The following is an 11,063-nucleotide window of genomic DNA, read 5'->3' on the forward strand; positions in this document are numbered from 1 at the left end:
TATTGTGCTGAAAGGAATAATGAATTGGAAGAATTCCATGTGAACTAGAACAACCTCCAGGAAGTGATACAGAGTGAAAGGAGCAGAACCAGGAGAACGTTGTAAATGGAGACTGATACACTGTGGCACAATTGAATGTAATGGACTTCTCTATTAGCAACAATGCAATAATCCAGAACAATTCTGAGAAACATATGAGAAAGATGCTATCCACATTCAGAGGAAGAACTGTGGGAGTAGAAACACAGAAGAAAAACAACTGCTCGATCATATGATTTGACAGGGACATGATTAGAGTTTTAATGTTAAAAGATCATTCTACTGCCAATATGAATAACATGGAAATAGGTTTTGAACAATGATGCATATATAACCCAGTGGAACTGCTTATTAGCTCGGGGGGGGAGGGGGAGGAAGGGAGGAATAATAAATGATGTGACCATGGAAAAATATTCTAAATTTTTTTAAAAAGAGGAGTTTGATGAGATGCCTTTTGAGGTCCCTCTCCGGTTGAGATTGGCAATACTAGGAAAAGTCTGAATTCAATAAGCACGTCCTCTTGTTTTAAGTCAAAAAGCCACAGAATAACTGGAATACATACTCGATACCATTTGGAACATGCTTGGCTTCCTTCATGATGATTTAGTAATGAATTAGTGTCCATGTAGGAGGAATGGGCCAAGCAGGGAGAAATCATAACATCATTTTCTTAGAAGCAAGTGGAGTCACAGTTTTGTAACAGACTGGCTATTTCACATGCTAATATGTCCAACAGAGATACTTCTTTTAGAAAGACTTTCTACTAAATTGATGTCCCTCCCATCCTAGTTCTGAGAAACCACATCTCCTAATCTAGCAGAGGCAGGCTCACTGAGAACCTGGCAGAATCCTAGCCTGGTCAGTTGATGAGATAAGAAGGGTTGGAGAGATTAAGGAGAAAAGTCAGTGTATCTTTTGCTACATTTTACTCTAAGATATCTACCCATATTAAGGCCATACACAAGAATATATTTATATGAATGGGTCAGACAAATATAATGGGGACGAGGTCTCTGTGTGTGTGCAAGGAAAGACAGGGAGACTTCTAGTTGGAGCTTCATCACCCCCAAAAGGGGTGATGCCCGTCCCCCAGTGCCCTAAGTAGCCTACAGAATACCTTACATAGCACTTTTTACCTTTCAAAGTACTTTTCCACATACAATATCTCACTTGATCTTAAGGTAGGCAGGAAAGGTTTTCATGTTACTACTTTACAGACGATGAAATGGAGTATCAGAGAGCTTAAATGTCTTGCTGAAGGTCACACAGAACCAGTCAATCATCATTCACATTTCTAGAGAACATTATGGTGCAGCTAGGTGGCACCATGGTGTATACAGTTGCCTTTAGCCAACAAGTTGCTTCACTGTTTTTTCAGTCATCCCATTCTTTGTGACCCCATTTGGAGGTTTTCTTGGCAAATATCCTGGTGTGGTTTGTCATTTCCTTCTCCAAATGAGGAAACTGAAAAACAAAAAACAGGGATAAGTAACTTACCAGTGTCATACAGCGAGTGTCTGAGGTCAGATGGTCTTGGCTCTTGACCCACCTCAGCCACAAAGATCAGAGGTCAAATTTGACCTCAAACATTTGCCAGCTCTGTCACCCTGGGCAAGTCACTTAACCCCTGTTTGCCTCAGTTGACACATCTGTAAAATGGGGATAACAACAACTCCTACCTCCCAGGTTTGTTATGAGGACCAAATGAGATAATAATTGTAAAGGGTTTATCACAATGCTCAGCACGAAGTAAGTACTATAGAAATGTTACTTATTATTATTTAACATCAAGATACAGAAAGTGCTTTCTTTATGACAGCCCTGGGAAGCCAGTAGTATGAGGATTAATATCTCCTTTTACAGTCAAGAAAAGACATTTGAAAAGGTAAAGTGATTTGCCTGTGGTCACACATGTTTACATACCAAATTATGATATATGAAAGGAATGAAATATCTCATGAAGAATTCAGAGAAACTTGGGAAGATTTATATAATGCAGTCACACAGCTACTCAGTAGCAAAGCCCAAACACGATCCCAGTTTTTTTAAGTCAAGTCCTATGCTCCTTCCACTCTCCCAAGTTGCTTCATTAGACAGGTTTGACAATCTCCTAAGACTGAGAGATTCACCCAGAACTTCTCCTACAGACTCCTACAGTTGGTGGATAGCACATAGGACTTGGAGTCAGGAAGACCTCAGTTCAAATCTGGCTTCAGGTACTAACTAGCTGTGTTACCTTGGGCAAGCAATTTAATCTCCATCTGCCTCAGTTTTCTTCTCTGAAAAGTGGGGATAATAATAGTACCTTTCTACCTAAGGTTGTTGTGGAGATCAAATAAGGTAACATATATCACCTTACAGTACTATGTAAATGTGAGTTATTATTATTATTAGGGACATCAGGATTTCTAACATTGTACTCATTTGGAGGCTACTATAATTGAAATTCCTCTCTAACGAAAGAGTCAAAATATCCATCAACTACCAGGCAAGCCAGAGCACCTGTCCTTAGCAGCTGGGCTCTAGTGATGGCGCCTAAGAAGAATAAAACATCTTACATCAACAGTCAGCAGCTGAAGAATTGTTGACTCGAGAAGCCAGTCAGTTTTGTATGTGACAGGTCCTATTTTTATCCTGGCCAGTTGCTGTTGGTGAGACAGAGGTGAGGGGAGACATACTATGGAGTTATTGTTGGTACAGGGAAGCCCAAAGTCATTAAAACTGTATATATTCTTTGGTCCAATGATACCATTGCTGGGTATATACTCTAGGAAGGTCAAAGACAGATGTAAAGATTAAAATTTTTGGGGAAACTGAGGCAGGTAGAAATTAGTTTCCCTCTGGTAGAGGTTTTATATTTTTAGAGGTTTGTTGAAGATTAAATATAAAGAAAATACAAAATAAGAAAGCACATGTCTAGGTCTAGATGGGCCAAGAGGCCCAATTCAACCTCACCTACATGATGAAAAGACCCCGTCTACTCAGAAGCAGAAGTAGGAAAGAAGAGAGACCCCACTGTAGGCGGAGACCCTTTTAATAATAATTTGCTCTCGGCCCAAGTGAGAATTCAGTGCAATTACAAAGCATTCTGTGAAGTGAGCAAGGACTTCTGGGGACTGGAGTCCTGGATTCAAGTCTCCATTTTTACACAGAGAGAAGGAAAGGTCCTTCACATGCAAAAATATTTACAGCTACACATTTTCTAGCAACAAAATGGGAGGGGGTGCAAATGAACAAATTATGGGATGTAAATAATGAAATATCTATCATAAAAGATATGAAGAATTCCAACAAACCAAGGAAGATTCCTATAATGCAGAATAAAATAAGTAGAACCAAGAGAACAATTTATATGATAGTTAAAATAATATTGACTTTAAGAGATATCAGAACTCTAGGGGCAGCTAAGTAGCACAGTAGGTAGAGTGCCAGGCTTGGAGTTAGAAGGATCTGGGTTCAAATGTGACCTCAGACACTTTCTAGCTCTGTGATCCTAGGCAAGTCTGATCAATGCAGTGACTGATCAATTGCTTCAGAAGACTGATGGTGAAACATGCTTCCTACCTCTTGGCAGAAGATAGTAGTCTAGAGGTATAGAACAAGATATTTGTTTTCAGACATGGTCTATGTGTTGACTTGATTCATTTAATTATGCTTATTTGTTATAAAAGAGAGCTCTTAGTGGGGAGAGAGAGCAGCAGTCAAGAAAAACTAATTGTTATGTTTTTATAAAAAAGAGAATCAATAAAATATACTTTTTATTTTTTATCTTTTTATTTTATTTTATTTTTTGAGCCAAATATCACAAACCTTTATTCAATAAAAATGCCCAACATAGAAATTAAGTTTATATGTTATGTTAAACATTTTTCAAGTTGTAAATCATTTCATTAAAATGTTACTGATATTCAGCAAAAGTTACAAAATGAAAAAATTTAATGTGAATTCTGGAAGACTATATTAAATATATGAATATCACTAGATTACTTCTTTGAATCCCTTTTTACCCTTTTAAACATTATTTTAGTTGGTCATTTTCAAACATTATTCATTAGAAACAAAGATCATTTTCTTTTCCTCCTCCTCCCATAGCCGATGCGTGATTCCTCTGGGTATCACATGTGTCCTCGGTCTGAACTCTTTTCCATGTTGTTGGTATTTGCATTAGGGTGCTCATTTAGAGTTTCTCCTCAATCATATCCCCTCAACTCCTGTAGTCAAGCAGTTGCTTTTCTTCAGTGTTTTTACTCCCACAGTTCATCCTCTGCTTGTGGATAGCGTTTTTTTCTCCTCGATCCCTGCAGATTGTTCAGGGACATTGCATTGCTACTAATGGAGAAGTCCATTACATTCGATTGTACCACAGTGTATCAGTCTCTGTGTACAATGTTCTCCTGGCTCTGTTCCTTTCACTCCTTTCACTTCCTGGAGGTCATTCCAGTCTCCATGGAATTCTTCCACTTTATTATTCCTTTTAGCACAATAGTATAGTACAATGTTAAATAATAGAGGTGATAATGGGCATCCTTGTTTCACTCCTGATCTTATTGGGAATGCATCTAGTTTATCCCCATTACAGATGATGTTAGCTGATGGTTTTAAATATATTATGTTTATAATTTTTTTTATTATTATTTTTAGGAAAGACCCTTCTATTCCTATGCTTTCTAGTGTTTTTAATAGGAATGGGTGTTGTATTTTATCAAAGGCTTTTTCTGCATCTATTGAGATAATCATGTGATTTTTGTTGCTTTGCTTGTTGATATGGTCAATTATGTGATGGTTTTCCTAATATTGAACCAGCCCTGCATTCCTGGTATAAGTCCTACTTGATCATAGTGAATGACCCTTCTGATCACTTGCTGAAGTCTTTTTGCTAGTATCTTGTTTAAGATTTTTGCATCTATGTTCATTAGGGAGATTGGTCTGTAGTTTTCTTTCTCTGTTTTTGACCTGCCTGGCTTTGGAATCAGTACCATGTTTGTGTCATAAAAGGAAGCTGGTAGAACTCCCTCTTTGCTTATTATGTCAAATAGTTTGTATAGTATTGGGATTAGCTGTTCTTTGAAAGTTTCATAGAATTCACTTGTGAATCCATCAGGCCCTGGGGATTTTTTCTTAGGGAGTTCTTTGATGGCCTGTTGGATTTCTTTTTCTGATTTGGGATTATTTAAGAATTCTATTTCGTCTTCTCTTAGTCTAGACAATTTACATTTTTGTAAGTATTCATCCATATCGCCTAGATTGGCATATTTATTGCCATACAATTGGGCAAAGAAGTTTGTAACGATTGCCTTGATTTCCTCTTCATTGGAGGTAAGGTCCCTCTTTTCATCTATGATACTGTTAATTTGCTTTTCTTCTCTCCTTTTTTTAATTAGATTGACCAGTACTTTGTCTATTTTGTTTGTTTTTTCAAAGTACCAGCTTCTTGTCTTATTTATTAATTCAATAGTTCTATCACTTTCAATTTCATTAATTTCTCCCTTAATTTTTAGGATTCCTAATTTGGTTTTCTTCTGGGGTTTTTTAATTTGTTTGCTTTCAAGTTTTTTGATTTGCATGTCCAATTCACTGATCTCTGCCCTCCCTAATTTGTAAATATATGCACTCAGGGATATGAATTTTCCTCTGAGTACTGCTTTGGTTGCATCCCATATGGTTGGAAGGGATGTCTTGCCATTGTCATTTTCTTCAATGAAATTATTAATTGTTTCTATGATTTGTTCTCTAACCAATTTTGGAACATCATATTTAATTTCCAATTGATTTTTGATTTTGCTCTCTATGTACCCTTCATGATCATTATTTTTTTATTGAATTATGATCTGAAAAGGTTGCATTAATTATTTCTGCTTTTCTGCATTTGTATGCCATGTTTTTATGACCTAGTGTATGGTCAATCTTTGTGAATATGCCATGTGCTGCTGAAAAGAAGGTGTATTCTTTTTTGTCCCTATTTATTTTTCTCCATATATCTATTAACTCTAATTTTTCTAGGATTTCATTTACCTCTTTTACCTCTTTTTTATTTATTTTTTAATTTGATTTGTCTAAATTTGATAGTGGTTTGTTCAGATCTCCCACTAGTATAGTTTTATTATCTATTTCCTCCTTCAATTCTCCTAGTTTCTCCATTAGAAATTTGGGTGCTATACCATTTGGTGCATACATGCTGACTAGTGATATTTCCTCGTCTATACTCTCTTTTTATCAGGATGTATTTACCTTCCCTATCCCATTTAATCAGGTCTATTTTTGCTTTGGCTTTGTCAGATATCATGATTGCTACTCCTGCCTTCTTTCTGTCAGTTGAGACCCAATAGGTCTTACTCCAACCTTTAATTCTGACCTTGTGAGTATCTACCTGCCTCATGTGTGTTTCTTGAAGACAACATATGGTAGGGTTTTGGATTCTAATCCACTCTGCTATTCATCTATGTTTTATGGGTGAGTTTATCCCATTCACATTCAATGTTATGATTGTCATTTGTGGATTCCCCAGCATTTTGATATCCTCCCCTAATTCTGACCTTTATTCTTTTGCTATAACCTTTTAAACCAGTGGTTTACTTTAAATCAGTCCCCTCTCTTGTTATGCTTCCCTTTCTGGCCCCTCTCTTTTTGTTCCCTTCCCCTCCCCTCTCTCCTTTCCTCCCTTTTGTACTGCTTCCCCACTGCCCCCCTTAGTTTTCCCTTCTCCCTTACCCTGTTGGATAAGATAGAATTCAAGATCCCAATGGATCTAGATGCTCTTCCCTCTCAGAGTTGATTTCACTGAGAGTAAGGTTTAAGTAATACCAATTAGCACTCTTTCCCTCTCCTTCTTATAAGAGAATTCTTCCCCTCCCCTTCCCGTGTGTATCTTTGTGTGACAAAAATTATTCTATTTAATTTATTTCTATTTCTTCAAGTATATCTTAGTACCATCATTGATCCCCCCTCCCTTTTTCTTTCTTTTTGTTTTTCCCTCCAAATCATGTTAATGCCCCAGTCTTTCCCTATGAGTGATTCTTTTGATTGTTTTATTAATGCATACAATTTTTGAAAGTTACAGATAACATTTCCCCCATATGTTAGTATATATAATTTGATCTAATTGTAGCCCTTATAGAAGAGAGTTTGAATAAAAGAAAAAAAAAACACTTTTCTCCTTTTCCCTTTCTTTCATATTTACCTTTTCATGTTTCTCTTGGTCTTTGTGTTTGGATGTCAAACTTTCCACTGAGTTCTGGTCTTTTCTTTGCAAATACTTGGAAATCTTCTATGTTGTTGAATGCCCATACTTTCCTCTGGAAGTATATAGTCAGTTTTGATGCGTAGCTGATTCTTGGTTGAAGACCTAGTTCTCTTGCCTTTCTGAATATCGTGTTCCAGGCTTTGTGGTCTCTTAGCGTGTCTGTTGCTAGGTCTTATGTAATCTTTATTGGGGCTTCTCTGTATCTCAAGCTCTTGAATTTGGCGATTACATTCCTGGGGGTTGTCTTTTGGGGATTCAGTATAGAGGGTGTTCTATGAACCCTTTCTATTTCTATTTTGCCCCCTTGCTTGACAACATCAGGGCAATTTTCTTCGATGATTTCTTGTAGTATGGCATCGAAATTTTTGTTTAACTCTGGTTTTTCGGGTAGACCAATGATTCTCAAGTTGTCTCTCCTTCCTCTGTTTTCCTGGTCTGTCACCTTGTCAGTGAGATTTTTTTATGTTTTCTTCTAATTCATTAATTTTTTGACTTTGTTTTATTAATTCTTGCTGTTTTGCAAGATCATTGTGTTCCAATTGCTTAATTCTGGTCTTTAAGGACTGATTTTGATTTTCAGTTTGGTCTGCCCTTCTGTTTGAGGATTCCAGCCTTTTCTCCAATTGGGAGTTCTTATCTGTCAGGCTGTTGACCTCTTTCTGAATTTTCCCCCATTTTTCTTGCCAGAAGGTTTTCATCTTTTTGGATAAGCTCCATTTTGAGTTCTTCCAGAGCTTGTGGATAATTTCCATTTTGGGGGGCATATTTTGAATTTGTTTGAATTTTATCCTCTTTTTCCTCTGAAGCCTGGGTTTTCCCCTCCATAAAAGTTTTCAATAGTCACTTTTCCCCCTTTCTTCTTGGAGGGTTGATCTTGGGCAGTGTGAGCCATCCCTTTGGTGGTTTTCCCTTTCCTTTTTAGTCAGAGGTCTGGGTGAGGTGCGTGGGTTTTCTGTGGATTTAAGTGGCAGTGCTTTTGCCTCAGACTGGTTCTTCCCAGCCTCCTCAGTTTGTTCGTGCACCCCCCCCCCTGTGGTCTGTGGTCTCTTCTCTCCCGTGCACAGGAGTCTCCTATAATACCACTCTGAGGGGTAGTTCCCTGGTAGCCCTTGTCAGTTCCCAAAGACCCTAACATGCCCCCTCCCCTCACTACAGTGAGGAGCAGAGCTTTTGCCTCAGGCAGTTTCTACAGTTTCTAGAGTCTCCACAGTGTTCACAGTTTGCAAGAGCCCCCACAGTCTGTGCGCTCTCCAGTGAGCAGGGGTCTCCAGTGAAACTGCTCTGAGGGGTAGTTCCCTGGCAGTCCTCATTAGATCCCAAGGGTCCTGGTGTGCCCCCCCCCCCCCAGACAGAGACGTTCCTCACTCACTCACTGTCTCTGGTGAGTGTGCTGGCCCTTACTCTGGTTCTGTAGGTGGGGGGGGGGATAGCTCAGTTCACGTTTGTGTGTAAGCTTTTCCTCCCTCTTATAGTGTGGAAATGTTCAAACCCCATGTGCCTTCATTGCTGTAGCATACTGGAGAGTTCCTCCATTCTTCCAAGGATGATTTTTATGCTCTTTTGAGGTAGTCTATTTCGTTCGGTGCTGGGGGAGAGGAAGCGATTCACGTCTAGATTGCAGCTATGTTTACCCAGAAGACTTTTTTATCTTTTTAAGCCCTTACCTTCTGTCTTAGTATTAATTCTAAGACAAAAGAGTAACAAGGGGTAGGCAATTAAGATTAAGTGATTTGCCCAGGGTCCCATAGCTAGAAAGTGTCCAAGACCACATTTGAACCCAGATCCTTCCAACTCCAGGCCTGGTACTCTATCCACTGTGTCACTTAGTAGCCCTACATACTTTAAAAAAAGGCATTAGTAAGGTGGGGATCTCAACTTGCTTTTGGAATGCAATATGACTCTCACCCTTGGTTCATAAATACAGAGCTCCAATTAGAAATATAATCATAGAGTCACAAAGTTTTTAAAAATGGAAGGAACTTCAGTGGGTAAGTGCCTTCCCCAACGTGGCATAACAAGGGAGTCAGGACTCAAACACAGGTCTTTTGATTCTAAAACAAGTTACTTCACACTATTAAACCTTCCATCTGGAATATACTCAGAGAAATTATGAACTATGACACATTGAGCTAAGGAAGACCCTTCCCTTTCTCATAGGTTTATTGGGTTTAGAGTGAAAGAGACATTGATCTAGTCATCACAATCCTTATTATCTGAAATCATTTCTTTTTCCTTTTTTATTACAAACTTAATATCAAATAAAATGAGCTTTTCTATGTATGAAGCAAAGCAGATGAGGATTATATATAAAATTATGAATCTCTATTGTATAGAGCTTGATTTTTAAAGTATATGATAAAATTTAATGTTACTTCCTTTTAAATGTTTTCCCTGGCTTATCTTTGAAAAAAAAATAAGTGTTTTTCCATGGTAATTTATGCAGAGCAAAAGGAGCAGAACCAGGAGAACATTGTACACAGAGACAGATACACTGTGGCACAATCAAATGTAATAGACTTTTCTACCAGTAGCAATGCAATGACCTAGGACAATCTAGAGGAACTTGTTAGGAAGAATACTATCCACATCCAGAGAAAAAACTGTGGGAGCAGAAATGCATTAGAAAAATATACGATTGACCATGTAGTGTGATAAGGACGTGATTGGGGTTTTGGCTTTAAAAGATCACTCTACTGCAAATGTAAATAACATAGAAATATGTTTTGAACAATGATACATGTATAACCCAGTGGAACTGCTTGTCAGCTTTGGGAGGGGGAGAGGAGTTTTAATTTAAATTTTTTTTATTTAGAATATTTTTCCATGGTTACATGATTCATGTACTTTCCCTCCCCTTTTCTCCTCCCCTCCTCCCAGAGCTAACAAGCAATTCCACTAGTATAACTCAATACCTATTTCCATATTATTCATTTTTGTAATAATCTTTTAAAAATCTTACTTTCTTTTTCAAAATAAATTTTCATTGGGTTTTTTTTTATGTTGTCTAAACATCTCCCTGTATCCATTCCTTTTCACAGACATCATAGGATGGGCCCATTGTGATGAAGGTTTGTTCTCCAATGTGTAGTGTGGGGGTGTCATTGTGTGACTTGAAAAGGGACAGAATAGGCATCTCAGGGATGGCTATGTGGCTCAGTGGGTAGAGAGCCTGGCCTGGAGACAGGTGGACTTGGGTTCAAATCTAGCCTCAAATACTTCCTAGCTATGTGACCCTCAGTAAGCCACTTAACTTCAATTATCTTACTTATTGCTCTTCTGCCTTGGAACCAATACTTAGAATTGATTCTAAGATAAAAGTTAAAGGTTAAAAAAAAAAGAATAAACATCTCCAATGGCTTCTCCCCACATCCTTCTCCAAGGGAAACTTTAATTCTTGGCAGGAGGGAAAACAGGAAGTTGGGGGTCAGAAATCAATCAGCTCTCCTCCAAGAGAGGAGCTTCTGGGCTAGAATTATATTTTTCTGCTCCCTTACATATTGTTAGTCTAAGGGGGATGATCAAGTTCAATCTATCTTTTGATTATTATCAATTGTTATGGGGGATAGAAACTCTAAGGCTGGACTCCCTTTCTACCAAATACTAGTTTCATAGTGAACACACATGGTGAATAACAAAGAAACCCATTAATCAAATTTTATCAGAAATCAGAGAATGTACATATAGGAGAATATGTTTCAGACAATACAGAGTAAAGCAATTCTCCCACCAGGAATAAAGTAACAACTCAACCACGAGAGAGAATCCTGCAGAACCCCAGGAAATT

Source organism: Monodelphis domestica, chromosome 5, assembly GCF_027887165.1.
Source record: "Monodelphis domestica isolate mMonDom1 chromosome 5, mMonDom1.pri, whole genome shotgun sequence".
NCBI classification, from domain to species: Eukaryota; Metazoa; Chordata; class Mammalia; order Didelphimorphia; family Didelphidae; genus Monodelphis; species Monodelphis domestica.